Below are 15,807 nucleotides of genomic sequence, written 5' to 3' on the forward strand. Positions count from 1 at the left end.
CAGAGAGTGAGAGAGAGAATCTAGTGGACTAAATTAAGATGAAAACTATCACATTATTGCAAAAAATTTCTATAACATTTCTCCTTGTTTAGTTGTAAATTACAGATAAGAGAAAATGTAATTGTATAAAACTGAAAACAGAAATCTATTTTAGCATAATAATGCAATTCAGACTTGGAGGAAAAAAAAATACATTAAAAAAGAAATCAACAATAAAATGAATTAAGTGTGTGCGCGTGCACACGTGCATCGTATATTGGTAGTGAGGTTAAGTTGATACTTTACAATACAACAATATATTATTTCATGATAACCAAATACAAAATAGATACCAGTATGATATATGCCATTACTGATTGACAGTATTATTATTATTATTATTATTATTATTATTATTATTACTATTATCATCATCATCATTATCAGGGCAGTGAACTGGCAGAGGTGAAATGCTTAGTAGTATTTCGTCTGTTGCTACATTCTGAGTTCAAATTCTGCTGAGGTTGACTTTGTCTTTCATCCTTTCGGGGCCCGATAAATTAAGTACTGGGGTCGAGGTAATCAACTAGTCTCCTCCCCACAAATTCCAGGCCTTGTGCCTATAGTAGAAAGGATTCTTATTATCATTATTGTCAAGGTGGCAAGCTGGTAGAATTGTTAGCACACTGGGAAAGATACTTAGTGGCATTTCATCTGTCTTTACGTTCTGAGTTCAAATTCCACTGAGGTTGACTTTGCCATTCATCCTTTCAGGGTCAAATAGATTATAGTACCAGTTAAACACTAGGGACAATATAATTTCAGGTCTTGTGCCTTTAGTAAAAAGGATTATTATTATCATTATTGTTATGCCAGTACCATGTAGAGGGTATCTGTATTGGTGCCACATACAAAGCACCTATGCTGGCGCTACATAAAAAGCAGTCATGCTGGTGCCATGTAAAATGCACCTGTGCTGGTTCCACATGTAAAACAACTGGGCTGGTGCCATGTAATAGCAGTGGTGCTGGTACCATGTACAAAACCACCAAGAACACTCTGTAAAATGGTTGGTGTTAAGAAGAGCTTCAAGCTTTAGAAACGATGCCGAAACAGACAATTGGAGCTTGGGCAGCTCCTATCAAACTGTCCATGGAAAACAGACATTATATGATGATGATGATGTCATCTGAGAGTAAACACTATCTCTTTTGTTTCATCAAATACCTTCTGTGTAAAATAAAGAAGTGATTAAGAATTAGTATTAGACTTCATGCCATGTGGTGTTTTGTTTTAGTTAAATCCATTAATGTTCTGATTTTAAACCACTTTAACTTGTCATCTTTTGGGGTCTGCAAAATGATTATCAGGTGGGGGACCAAATTCATAAGAAGCTGATGAAAACATACAACCTGTCACTTCATAGTCAAGTGGTTCGCTTCTTAACTGACCCTCCTATTGATGTGGCCACCCCACAGAATTAAAAAGCAAAACCTATCAAAGGTGGATGAGCATTTTGAGGCAAAATGGCACCCATATCTTGGAGAAGAAGAGAAACACTACCAGGTTTACTGGATCCAGTGAAACCAGAATTGTGGTTGGACCAATTTTAACATTTAGATTTCCCTGTCAAATGTAATACTTATCTATTCACATTGTTTTGAATTAAATTATGCATTATTTGTGTATGTTTTGGTTTCATATTCGGTCAAGGTTGACTTTGCCTTTTATCATTTTTGGGAGTCGATAAAGTAAGTACCAGTTGAGTACTGGGGTTGATATAATCAACTCAACCTTCCCAGAAATTGCAAGCCTTGTGCCAAAATTTGAAATTATAATCATTGTTGTTATTGTTATTGTTATTATTATTGTTATTATTATTATTATTATTATAACTAAGGTAGCGAGCTGGCAGAATTATTAGCATACCAAGCAAAAATGCTTAGTGACATTTCATCTGCTTTATGTTCTGAGTTCAAATTCTGCTGAGGTCGACTTTGTCTTTCATCCTTTTGCGGTCGATAGACTAAGTATCAGTGAAACACTGGTGGGGAGTCGATGTAATCAACTAATCCTGTCTCACCAAATTTCATGACTTGTGCCTTCAGTAGGAAGGATTATTATTATTATTATTATTATTAACAGACATGCTACTAAAAACTGAACCTTTCTATTCACTTGTGCCACATTCTTGGTAGATAATCTACAAGCCTCTCTGTTTATAGGTGGAGGTCATATATGGCAAATACAGAGATTTCTTTCTGTTAGGATATTAAAGAAGACATTCCAAGTGAGAAAAGTCAATTATCTCAACAAACTTCATAACATTAACACAAAAAAAATATGGAATAAATAACTTGGTAAACAATGGAAGGGGATTCAGTTTAAGAGTCTGCAATTTATAAATTAGTTCCAATCTGTAATTAGACCTAATTGTTTACATGACCATACACACACATATATCCAAGTCAGTCTAGCTAAGAATATCTTCTGTTTTATAAGATAAAAGTTTGTTATTGTGTTTCGAAATAAACAGAGTATAACACAACAGATAGTTTATCAATTAAATGGAAAATAAGAGGAAGCATTTTTTTTTTATCTTGTTATTTAGAAAACAATAATTTAATACATTACAAATTTAGGTAATTCATTGAAAAAGAAAATCTTGTTTATTATTCTCATTATACCCTTAAAAAACACTCAGTTTACAAGAAAAAAAAAAAAAACTTTCATTAAATGTCTGGAAGTCGTAGAGTTCAAATTGTTATTCTCAACCCTTTGGTGCCAACCCACCCGAGACTACCTCTGGTTCTATGATGCAAAGCTGAAAACATTCCACGATGATTTCTTTTTTTCTTTTAAGAAGCTTTTTGTTAGCACTAGCTTAATATAGAAATCAATGAAAAAGAAAGTTATTTTACTAAATGCCTTGATTGTTTTCAAAACTGATAGAAACATAAAAGCAGAGTATTTCATTGGAAATACAGCCATGAAAGGGTTGAGGTTTGTTTAACAAAGAAAAAGAAAAACAGTGAAACCAAAGCCATAGCCAAGTCGACTTACTGTAGGATGATAAAAGTAAAAGGCGACTAGAATTAAGTACAGCTGGAATGTAATAAGTTGGAGATAATTTGATGGGAAATGTTTTTCTTTAATAGGAAAATTAGATTTTGCTTGTCAGAAGTAAATATAATTATAAACCCAAATATAGCTTTTGAATGTATGAGAGAATAAAACTGCTAATATAGAATGAAGAATGTTAACACTTGTGTTTGTACGTGCAAGCACGCATGCACTTGTGAGAGCATGAGTTTGATTGTTAGTTGCAGATGTATGTATGTATGTGTATATATATGTGGGTGTTTACTTGTGTGTGCAAGCATATGAATGTATGTGTGAGCATGAGAGAGAGAGAGAGAGAGAGAGAGAGAGCTATTTATTAGGACTTTGGAAAATAGGTTCCTAAGTCTTTTAATCTCTTTACTCATTCTCTTCCATCAATGGAATATAAGGTTAATTTGTCTAATTTTCCAAATAATATAATCTTTAACACATATACTCTTGTAAGTTACAGTTTAACATCAACAGAACATTGGTAAACAAACCATTTCTCAGGCAATTCCATTCTTTATTCTTGGTTTGATTACCATTTGGGGAATCAACAAAATTGTTGAAGAGTTGGAAAGAAATGCTTTGCAGTAATCATTCCAGCTCTTTACACTCTCCTTTCAAATCTTACTGAGGTCAAGTTTGCTTTTCATCCTTCTAGGGGTCAAAAAATAAAATATCAGCCAAGAACTAGGGTTAATATAATTAACTGTTCTCCCTCTCCTGCCCCATCAAACTTCTGGCTCTGCACCTATGTTAAAAACAATTATTTAATTCAAATCTGGCTTTAACTGGTCAGACCTGTCTGCCATACAAACAAAGCTAATTATGAGCTAATGAGGGAGCTGCTATGTGGTTAGTCAACTTACTAGAAATAGATATTATATTGTCATCTTTAAAATGAAAAAGATGCATTAGATCAGTGTTTCTCAACCATTTTTTGCCTATGGACCCCTTTGATTCCTGTTTTACTCAGGCAGACCCTCATATCCATACCATTACATTTTTATAATTAAATACTATTAGGAATTGTATAAAAAAACATTGTTTAAATATTTTGTGTATTCGAGAAATATAAGCAAATTCTTGCACATAAATTTTTACAACAAAATCTGATATGGTCATTCCAAGGGTCAAATAGTTACTGGTTGAGAACCACTGAATAAGATAATGTAGCCCAGAGTAGATGGTATGGTCAAGGCTGGAATACCTTTAACCCTTTAGCACTCAGATTTCTGTCAAATGTAATGCTTATTTATCACATTGTTTGAATTGATGTGTTATCTTGGAGCTTTGAGATTTCGATGACATGAGTGTTTATTTTTAGAATAATATTGTAGGATAAGTGTGAAAGGCCAGATCTGGCCAATTTGAAGATAATACAGGTAGATTATTTTGGCCAGATATTGCCAGTTTAAATGCTAAAGAATTAATCATTAGACTGTTTGATCAGAACTAACCTAGGACCAACCAATAGTGTTGTTTATTGGAACTAAGTTTATGGTATTAGAATATCAGGGCATTTATGACCAAACTACACAACAAATCTCAGTTTTCTTAGTTTCTTAATAGGATACAGCAGACAACCTCCAGATCAAAGCAAGGAAGCTATATTCCCATTAAATTTTCATACTGCTGATGCTACCAGTTGGTTGTAATTCCTGACAGGGGATTTGGATTCAGAATACACAGGGCTAGAATATATATTGCAAAGATATCCTGTTTGATTCCTCAAACAATGTTGACAATCCGCAACCATAGATTGTTGTTTTATCTATTGATCCTGAAACAATGAAACAAAATCTGACCTTGGTAGGATTTGAACTATTACTACAGAGCTGAAACAAATTCTACAAAGCATTTTGTCCGATGCCCAGATGATTCTGTCAGTTTACTTTTAATTTTGTCACATCTCAAGAGAATATATCAATGTTTTTGATATTATTAAAACTAACATTGTAGAACAAATGTCACCTAAAAACTCTGATTGCAGAGATAGTAGAATGTCAGGCAAAATATCCTATGATGGTTAGTAACATTCCTTTAAATTCTGAAAAATTCTACCAGAGTTAACTCCTTCCAGAGTTAATAAAATAAATCAGCCAAGAACTGAGGAGTCAATTTAATAAGCTATTTCCAACTGTCCCACCATCAATCTCTCTCAATAAATCCATAGCTTTTATCTGATCAGCACAATATCGTTATTACTATTTGCACCAAGAGGCCATACTCAAAGACATGAAGTCAAAATTTTTTTGACTCATCAACAAAATTTTCATCTAACTTCATTGACCATCATTTGAAGAGGAAAATTATCGGGGAGAGAGAGAAATACAGATTATTCTTATCATTTAGTAAAGTTAAATGAAATGTTGATGAGAGAGCAAATTTGATGAAGATGTGACAGATGATCTTTTCAGGGAAAAAAATGCTTGTTGTGGCTTTAAGCCTATTGTCTTCTATGAATGGACCTTTTACACCAACATTATTTTGTTAGTAGAACTTTGTTCTATTTTATTTATTTATTTATATATATATTGAACTCATTAGCATTCCAATTACTCTATCAAATGCAATGCTTATTTATCCACATAATTTTTGAATTAATCAGGCATCATCTCATAGCTTCAAGATTTTGATATGTGATTATTTAGTACTAGAGCATTATGAAGGAGGTATGAGAAATCAGATCTTGCTGGTTTGAATATAAAAAAAAACGAAGAATATTTTGGCTGGATGTGGCCAGTTTAAATGTTAAAAGGTTAATTATTTTTTATAAGTATTTTAAAATTTGTTTATTTAAAGCTGTTTTCTTTTTTCAGCATGATTTAAATGGGAAGATATTTGAGGGTGGATTTTTACAGCCAAATGCTCTTTCTGTTACCAACCCTTACCTGTTTTTCAAGTAGGGCTGTTTTCATTCAAGAGAAATTTGAATATACAGAGATAGTGGATGATATATTGACAAGAAATGTCAACAAACACCACAGTTGCAGCCTGGTCACAAATGATGTTATTGAAACTGTAGCTTAGCAGAGATTGTAAACACTTTGTCTCTCTATCTCTCTCTCTCTCTCTCTCTCTCTCTCTCTCTCTCTCTCTCTCTCACACACACACACACAAACACACAGATTTATTTACTTAAAGAAGTTTTTCTATTTGGCTCTTGGAAGTTTCCCTACACTGTGAATGAAAACAGAAACATGAAACTTGGAGAAGCAACAAAAGCTTTAATATAAATTAATAAAACTTCATAATATGAAGTGAAATCTTACTCCCATCTTGTTTGTTAATACACACACATGCAATATAAATACATACATATTTCAAAACATAAGCTCATTGAATGCTAGTTTTTTTAATTTTATTGTGACTTTCTGACTTTACAAGACTGTCATATACATGCATACAAGTGAGATTCAATGGCTTCTCCTATAATTAAAAATCTTCATCAACCAAAACATGTTGTCTATACCTGCAAACAAGGACTGGATTTCCCTTAAGCATGTAAATTAAGAGATCAGTTCTTGAGGAAGATCCATTTAACCCTTTAGTATTCCATTCAGATTACTCAGTTAAATGTAATGTTTATTTATTCACATTATTTTGAATTAATGATGCATTCAAGATTTTGATGAAATGATTGTTCATTTCTACAATGACATTATAGGATAAGTGTGAGAAGCCAGATCAGGTCAGTTTAAACATAAAACAGATCAAATATTTGGGACTGGATAGGGCCAATTTCAATGGTTAATAATGCATAAGGCTGTGAAATTCATTTCATGGGACAAGTTTTAACTTAGAATTTATTTAACAACATTTGTGTTTTATTATTAAATGGCTCTACCAAAATGGAGATGTTTCAGTTTCAAGACAAACTGAAATCAAGACACTTGCTAAACAAAGATGAAATCATAATTATCAAAGATGAAGTCATAATTATCTCCACCTTTTGATAATAAATGCTAAAAAACTTGTTTTTGTATTTTTCTTGCAACTGAAATGGAAATTTAAATTAATTAAGAATATTTTGTATTATACAGCCTTCAACAACAACACTATATATATATGTGTGTGTGTGTGTGTCTGTGTGTGTGTGTGTGTGTGTGTGTATGTATTTATTGGCCAATTGTCCATAAATCAGAAAAAAAGCACACTGTAAAAGAAATGTGTGGTTTCTTTTATATTATCGAATAGTATATTCTTGGTTATAGCATATCACAGGTCAGAAAGTTAGCATTGCTTTCCCAATTTTAAACTTGGCAATACAGATAACTCATCAGACCTACAGGCCTGAAGCACATAGACTCTTTAATGCTGGAGGTAAATATACAATCTTGATAAATGCGAAAAAGAAAACAAGCGATAAAAAACCCTTCTCTGAGAGGGAAAGAATTGTCTCCCTTGTATGAGTTTTGGCCATGCCTGTAGATTCTTTTTTTTTTTTTGTTATCTCATCTGCAAAAAGGGAAGACGACATACAGGCAAAATCAATAACTTTTTCACCAGTTATATATCATAAGCAGGAATATACTATTTGACAATGTAAAGTAAATATATGCAGGGTGTTTGAGCTAAATTTGACGACTTTTATGCCTCCTTTTTTTTCAGGAACAACTTGATGAATTGGTGAACAGCCAATAGAGTTGGAGAGCATAAAGACTAAAGTTGTAGTTGAAATGGAGGACTGGAAGCTATTGGAATAGTGGTAAAAGAGCTACGTGTATGAAGATGATTTGTGCCAGGTATCAAAATGCCAACATCATGACTGCTGCTCTAAGCTCTGTGAACACTGTAAAGGCTGTAAGAGGTGATATGGACAGGTTCCCCCAAATTGTGATGGTCTTTGGATGTGACTCCAGAGAGGGTGACAACATGCATCCCACATCTTTGGACAGGGCCTTAGGCTCAATTTAGACAACTAAGTGAAGCTGCAGGGGACTGTGGTCAAACTATGACTGGAGAAAGTTGTTATTGGAAGGCCATATTTTGGCAACAAGGTTTGGATCTTTGCCATACCTCTGGAAAGAGTCAGAAGTGGTTGTTGGAGAACTTCTATGACTTCAGTTGCTTCAATTTCTGGCCTCATAATTCCCTTGGTTGTAATCTCAAGGGTTACGATATGTGATGCACAGTTGAGAATGACACCAATTGCTCGGCCTGCAATACCAAGGCTGAGCTGGTGGTCAAGATCAAGGAGATGCTTGAAGATCATCCCAGGGACACAGTGAGAAATGCATGCATCAGGCTCCAGAGCCATCTTGGGGCCATGGTTGAAGATGAGAGCAGCTACTTTGAGTAAACTGTTATTTCCCAGTCATAATCTGTTCAATATTTTTTGATTGTTTAAAACACTTTTACTTTTGGATGGTATATTGTATTTTCTTTTCCTTTTATGCAAACTATCAAATTTAGCCTAACATCCTCTGTGTGTGTGTGTGTCATATACTTTAATTTTGCAAGTCCACAAATAATGAATATTCATACACCAATGCACTGTAAAAAGAACATAAAAAACATTTATATATAAGTTGAACAGATAAGTGAAGTGAGAGAATAGTTGTTTATTCTCTTAGCTTACAGCTGTTTCATAATCATGTTAGTTATATAGCAGACATTACACCACCATTCACATGTATATAAAACATACATACATCAAAAAACAAAAGATAGTGACAACAGTTTAGAGAGCAAAATTGGATTTTGTTGGTCAACAATTTTTAACAAATAAACAAATGAATCCTGCCAGGAAAAGAAAAAAAACGGACATTATGTACTTTTTAAAGAGTAACTTATTTGATGGTTAACAGATTCATAAAATTAACGATTATTCTGTTTGACAATTTACCAATCATTACTTTATTATTACTTTTTAGCTTTTTTTGGTTTATTTCATTCCCTCCCCCAGTAAAAAAAAATGTAACAGTAAGGTGCTTTAGAATATAGAATTTGGCATAAAACAGCAACTGGATACACAGGAGTTCATAACAAAACTAAGAACTGATAAGCGTGCTGTATGTAGAACTCTAACTAACAGAAAAAAAAACTTGTAGGAAAGAAAAAAAAATATAAACAACCACCAAGGAAAATACAAAAAAAAAAAGTTTGTTACACGACCAAGAATTAAAAAAAAAATTCACTAAAAATAAGACATAAGTAGCCAGTGGTGACCATGTGCACATCCAAGTGTTACTAGCAACTAACTACTGTTAACTAACTAAATACTAAGTATAGAAGCATTGAGAAGGTGTGGTGTGTTTTTTGATAGCAATATGATGGTGAGTCAGGGATGGGGGTGATGGATAATGGTGACAGCAGAACAGTACCTTGTGACACACTAACTAATACTTATACATACACACACACACACACATATATATATTTATATATACATATACATACATACACACACACATATACACTTGAAGAAGGGTTGTGGGGTTTCAGCATAGCCTTGGCCTCGATGGAAATAAACTAATAGGTGTGTGTACACATCTATGTATACACTTTTACAAGTTTTAGTCACTGGAGCAGGTAGCTCTTGATACTAAGTCTGGAGTTAATTTTAGGGATTTTTCATTGAATAAGATACATTTCTTCCAGAGTTACCTCTCTTTTGCAAATGCATATACTGCAATGTATTTACACCGACTTACATACATTGTCGTTTTTACAGTCTAGTTATATTTAACTCAAGGTATTCGTCAATTTGAAAGTAAAACATCTTCTCAAGAGGACCTGCAGTGGGATCACATTCAGAACCATACAGCTGTGAAGTAAACCCCTAAAACCCAGTCATGCTAGTACCCTTGTGCCCATGTACACACACACACACACAACCATAGTCATGTCTTTAAGTATAACCTTGGGTTGACCAGTGCCTTGTGAATAAAACTGGCAGACAGGAAACTGTATTGAGCTAACTCTTGCATGTACAAAAAAAAAAAAAATTGAGGCACTACAAATAACCTCTCTCCTATTCAGACATATAACCATTGTCAGACTTACTTGGTCAGAGGTCAGAGGTTATGTTACCTCCTTCGTAAATGTGTTTGAATACATTCACATGTTATTGGGAAAGGACTAATACCCTCTAACAAAGAAGACCACCCAAGGGATCTCATCTGCTTTGCCATCAGGAATAGCTATTACCTAAGATAGCTCCTCATTCTAATGATTCAGAACAAACCTGATTTTGTACTCTGGGCCAGATGTTTCTACCATCCTCTATGCACATTCTTGCTGCACCACTTCTTTCTCTTGTGTCAATAAATACTGGCAAATTCTAAGTCAAAACATCTAGCAGTAATGTGCAAGATATGCATGAAGGGAGGAAGAAAGATTTCAAGCCCACCATCAGCAAGATTGCTCTACTGAAGTTTAAAGACATCTTAGTTATCAAGGATTGTGCCAAGAAGGAGGAGAAATAGGTTGAGCATGACCGAAACTTGTATTCTGTAGAGAGTGCACTCACAAAGTGTCCTTGCCATCATCCATGTCTTGCCTGTCATAGAACATTTAGCATTTAAACTTAGTAAGGCCTGTTTCCTCACAGCAAGGTATCAGGTAGAAATGACATCACTGCAGAAGCATCTAGTATGGGAGATCAATACTACTGAGCAATTTTTACAAGCTTATTCTTCCAGTGCTGTGAGGAAAGTTCAGTCCTCAAAGGACTACATGAGAAAACAGAAGACAGCTTCAGCAGCAGTCATTGGCAATATCAGTAGCAAGGTTTTTACTTGAGTGGATCTAAAGAGTCTTCAAACATGTCTGCTCAGAGTCACACTCTGGCATCAGGGTAGTGAGATCATGATAAACATAACTTTATAACTCAGTCATCTTCAAGAAAAGATGCCAATAACAGAGACAGTTCTTTTGCATTGTCTTCATCAACTTGGCTGAGACCTTTTTGGATTCAGTGAATAGAAGACTGTTTTTAACTTGGAAACTTACTTCAGCTGTTGGACATCATCCCCTTTTTCCATAGTGGTATGCAGGGTATACTACAGTTTGATGGCTTATCCTCAGAGCCATCCTCCATCTAAAATAGAGAGCAACAGGGCTGCATCCTCATGCCAATGCTTTTTGGGATCTTCTCCTCGGTATTGATATATGCATTCAGGGCATAACTGAGTGAACCTAAACATTAGGTCAGATTGCAAACTCTCAACTTGTACATCACAGGCTAAAGATCAAAGTATACTGGGTCCAGGTCAAGGATTCTTTACTGATATTGTCTGGACATCTAACATGCAGTCTAGCCTCCAGAGGCCAGTCGGTTTTCTTACACATTACCTCAGGAATTTGACATTACTGTCCATTTCATGAAGATGGTATTCATGAGCCAAGATGTCACTAAAGTACCCAGGATCAGTATAGGTAATAACATCCGATGTATGGAGGATGAATTCAGCTACTTAGAACCAACAGGCTCTCCAAACCTGTTCCTCAAACCAAAGAACACCAAGCGGATTGTGAAAGCTGCTGGTGCCATGATCAAGAGTTTGGCAAAATACCAACCCCACCACAGATGTAGATTGCTGTATACAAAGTCTTATGTACTGTGTGCTCTTCTCTATGGCAGCTAAGGGCTGGATCACATACATGCATCAAGAGCACTGCAATAACAGCTTTTGTGTTGCATCTGCATTATTAGCCTTTATATGCAGCAGCTGTGCTAAGGACTGCCACTCTGAGATTGAGTTAACCATGCTTCTGAGATGACAATTGGGTACATCTATCATCAATTCAAATTAATGGAGTCAGCAGTATATGTGTTTATGTTTGTGTGTGTGTGTGTGTTTGAGCTGCCTCCCTTTATGCTAAATATGCAAGTTAGCAATTCAATAAATACAAGACTGAAATAAATACTGGGGTCTCAATAAGATAAACTATGTGGTGCCTCAGAGACAGTCAGAGTTCAAACACACACACACATACACACGGCTCTACTCACTTCCACATATGCATTTATAGTAAATACTCTCATGTGTTTGTAGCACAAAACAAACAAAAAACCACATTTATCTTTCCTTTTATTTTTAAATGTCAGCTGTATGGTTTATATTCTTTCAACTTGAAACAGCAAACACTGTATTTTTCTTAACTTTAAATATTCATTTATATTTCAATATTTCAAAACAAATGACAAACATTTATTTCTAAATATATATTTTGTATTTAAATATCTTTCAAATATCTATTATGGAAATAATATGTATGGGAGTTATCCGAATGAATCCTTTTAGATATTATATTATATTACTTTAAAGATTTTTTATGATAGGAACTGATTAACTAAGTAAGTAAAAAGGATTTTTCTGCATAATTCATATCATTTCCATACCAAGTTTCTAATAAGTTATGTATGTTTACTTCTTTATAAATTTTGATAAGTATTCTATTGAAAAATAAAATATGTAAGTATGTGTATATACAAATATATTTAAGTCTGTGTATATATATATATATATATATATATATAAATATAAATACACATACACACACACATATATTAATCAAAGGAATTCCAACTGTCTCCTTTCACGTTTTATTTACAATCTTGTAATAATATAATATAATGAAATGATAGAATATTAAATGTTCATTCTGACTGAACTAGTACTTTCATGCATTAAACCAATATATTCTTCTATACACAATTATATACACCCGTGTATATATACACATAAATACACACACACACACACACACATATGTCCATATATATATACATAAATATATATGTCTATATATATACGCATAAATACATATATATATGTCTATATATACATATATATACATACATATATATATATACATATATATACATATATATATATATATATATATATACATATACATACATATATATATATATATATATATACATACATATACATATATATATACATATACATACATATACATATATATATACATATACATACATATACATATATATATACATATACATACATATACATATATATATACATATATATACATATACATATATATATACATATACATATATATATACATATATATATACATATACATATATATATACATATACATATATATATACATATACATATATATATACATATATATACATAAGGAAAAAAGTTAAGGTAGAAACTGCTAAAATAGTTTTATCATAAAAACATTTTAGGACCCAAGTTTCTGGGTATCGACTCGTCATCACGCTGATGACGAGTCAATACCCAGAAACTTGGGTCCTAAAATGTTTTTATGATAAAATTATTTTAGCAGTTTCTACCTTAACTTTTTTTCCTTATACATACATATATACACATTAATCATTAGATTGATACCATACTGGGCACTGTATTCCAGGTACTCATTTTATTAAGTGGCTAAGTATTTCCAGAGTTATGTCCCTTTTGAAGAATTACCTCCTCCTTTACTTGACCTAAATATAAGTTTTTAATGCATGCACGCACACAGACCACAGACACAGACACACACATACACACAGAGGTTGGGCTTTCAAATAGATTTCATTTAACAAATTTCTCTTATAAGGCATTGGTCAGCCTGAGACTATGGCAGAAGTTGGACCCCAGATGTCATGTAAATTGAATGAAACATAAAGCCATGTGGTTACTAAGCACAAATGCACATTTTTTAACCACATAAGCGTCAACATGTAAAATAGAATGATTGATATCTCCTGTTTACCATTCTCCCCCATATAAATAAAATAAGAGGTGAATTGGAATTGTTACATTTTCGCAAAGGAAGAACCCTTATTCAAGGAAATGTAATGATCCTGCAAGAATTATCAAAATTCACATCTTGCAACACACAAACTTATATTTTATTAACTGTTTTTTTCTGATGCAGATTTTTACTTATTTCCACAAACTAGTTTAGTTTACTTGGAATTTTTTTCTCCTCCTCCTCTATATTAGGTTAGATATAATATTAAGACCCTGGCTCTGTTTTAGTGTCTAGTGAATATACATGCTAATCTCAAAATCTTCACTTAGGCTCCTCATTCTGCCAGTTTCACTGGTTGGGCTTTTTTTTAATTAGCATCATCAATTAAAAGATGCACTTCAGAAGTGTTTTCATAGATTATTTTCACTGCAAACCCTCTTTGAGTTCCTGCTGTTTGTAATCACTGATATGATAATGACTTCCTACCTTGGTACATTGCTCAGAAACGAGTGAGGGTTAGTGACAGAAAGGACATCCCGTCTATAGAAAATCTACCTCAATAAATGCTGTCCAATCCCAAGCAAGCATGAAATAGTGAATGTCAAAATGATGATGATGATAATGTACAAGGCTATATATTTGTGAGGCAGGAATATGAAGAATGGAATTGATTCTCTATGTATATTACAAGTACATATTCTATCGATTATGACATGATGAAAGCTGAAGTCAACCCTGCTATGATTTCAATGCAAAACCCCAATAAGGACACATGTAAATACTATTTATAAAAGCAGTTAGTTTATAACTCTACAGTGTTGGCCACATCAAGTGTTATTAATTAGCTGATAAAGGTGCAGGCAATTAGGAGTAGTATCCAAAATGTAGCCATAGCTAAACAGGACACATAAAGACTTCAGATAATTAGTTATGTCATTATCAGAGTTAACTTGCAAAACGTAATGAGAGGATTATTATGAGATAGAAAGATTGAGTGACACAGAAAGAAGGAGAGAAAGAGAAGGGTGGGGACAAAAACTTAAAAAAAACAAAAAAAGAAATTCAAAACAAAATAAAACAGCTTGATGATAATAATCTAATGCTCCACCAGAAGTAAGAAGTAAACAGTTGAACTTTAGGTACAAAAATTAGGAAACTGATGTCTTATATGAAGAGAAGGCAGCAGCAATAAATGGACAAATATTTAAAAAGAAACAATTAAAAAAAAAAGTAACTAAATAAAATAATTTATTCTTTAATAAGTTAATCAAGAGGGCGAGTAGGAGGGGCAGGTGGTGGTGGTTAGTGCCATGATATTTTCTAGTCCCATTTCTCACATGGGGAAACTGATTCCCAGCCTGAACAGCTGTAAGTCAATGTCCATGAGAAAAACACAGGTGAGGTGTAGGGAGGGAGATTATCACAAATAATAATAATAGTAGTAGTTGTTTGAGTATTAAATGTATTGGTAAAACAATAAGTACATTTGTCTCATAGCAACAAACTAGTTACTATAGTGATAATTGTCTTGAAGCTGCTGAATAACACTGTTATTGAGGTCACCTAATTAGCACCAATGGTTATTTTAGCAGGAATGTGATGATGCCCAGGAATCTCAAAAGACCGAGAGATTTACATAATTGTCCTTGATGATGAAGAAAAGAAATTTTGTCTCTCTTAACACACACACACACACACACACACACACAGGTCTCAGAACTGTGGAATCTTGAACTGAAAATAGATCTCTTGATGTGACACAAGGACTAGTTTTTGAAGAGCAAAAGTTTATAGTTGATTAAGTTGGTAAAAGAGTATATATTACTGGTATTCAGATATTTTTATTTTATCAATTTCTGAGAGACAAAATGCAAAGTCAACCCTGTTTGCAATGGAATGCTATAATGTAAGACACCAAAATATGAATGGGCAAAATATTTAGACTTGTGCTCAATTGCCTGCACCATCTACACCAAACTGAGAACTTGAAATATGAGCTGTGAAAGGAGAAGGTCTATAAGGGTG

At 33.4% G+C, this 15,807-nt stretch overlaps 1 protein-coding gene across 14 annotated transcripts in view; it reads right to left on the reverse strand.

The window, feature by feature from the left end:
* Nucleotides 1-15,807, reverse strand: part of LOC106876481 (syntaxin-binding protein 5) — a 435,422-nt gene that overhangs the window by 84,792 nt on the left and 334,823 nt on the right. The gene's annotated exons all lie outside the window — the stretch shown is intronic.

The sequence above is a fragment of the Octopus bimaculoides genome, chromosome 25, assembly GCF_046866305.1.
Source record: "Octopus bimaculoides isolate indiv1 chromosome 25, ASM4686630v1, whole genome shotgun sequence".
Taxonomy (NCBI): domain Eukaryota; kingdom Metazoa; phylum Mollusca; class Cephalopoda; order Octopoda; family Octopodidae; genus Octopus; species Octopus bimaculoides.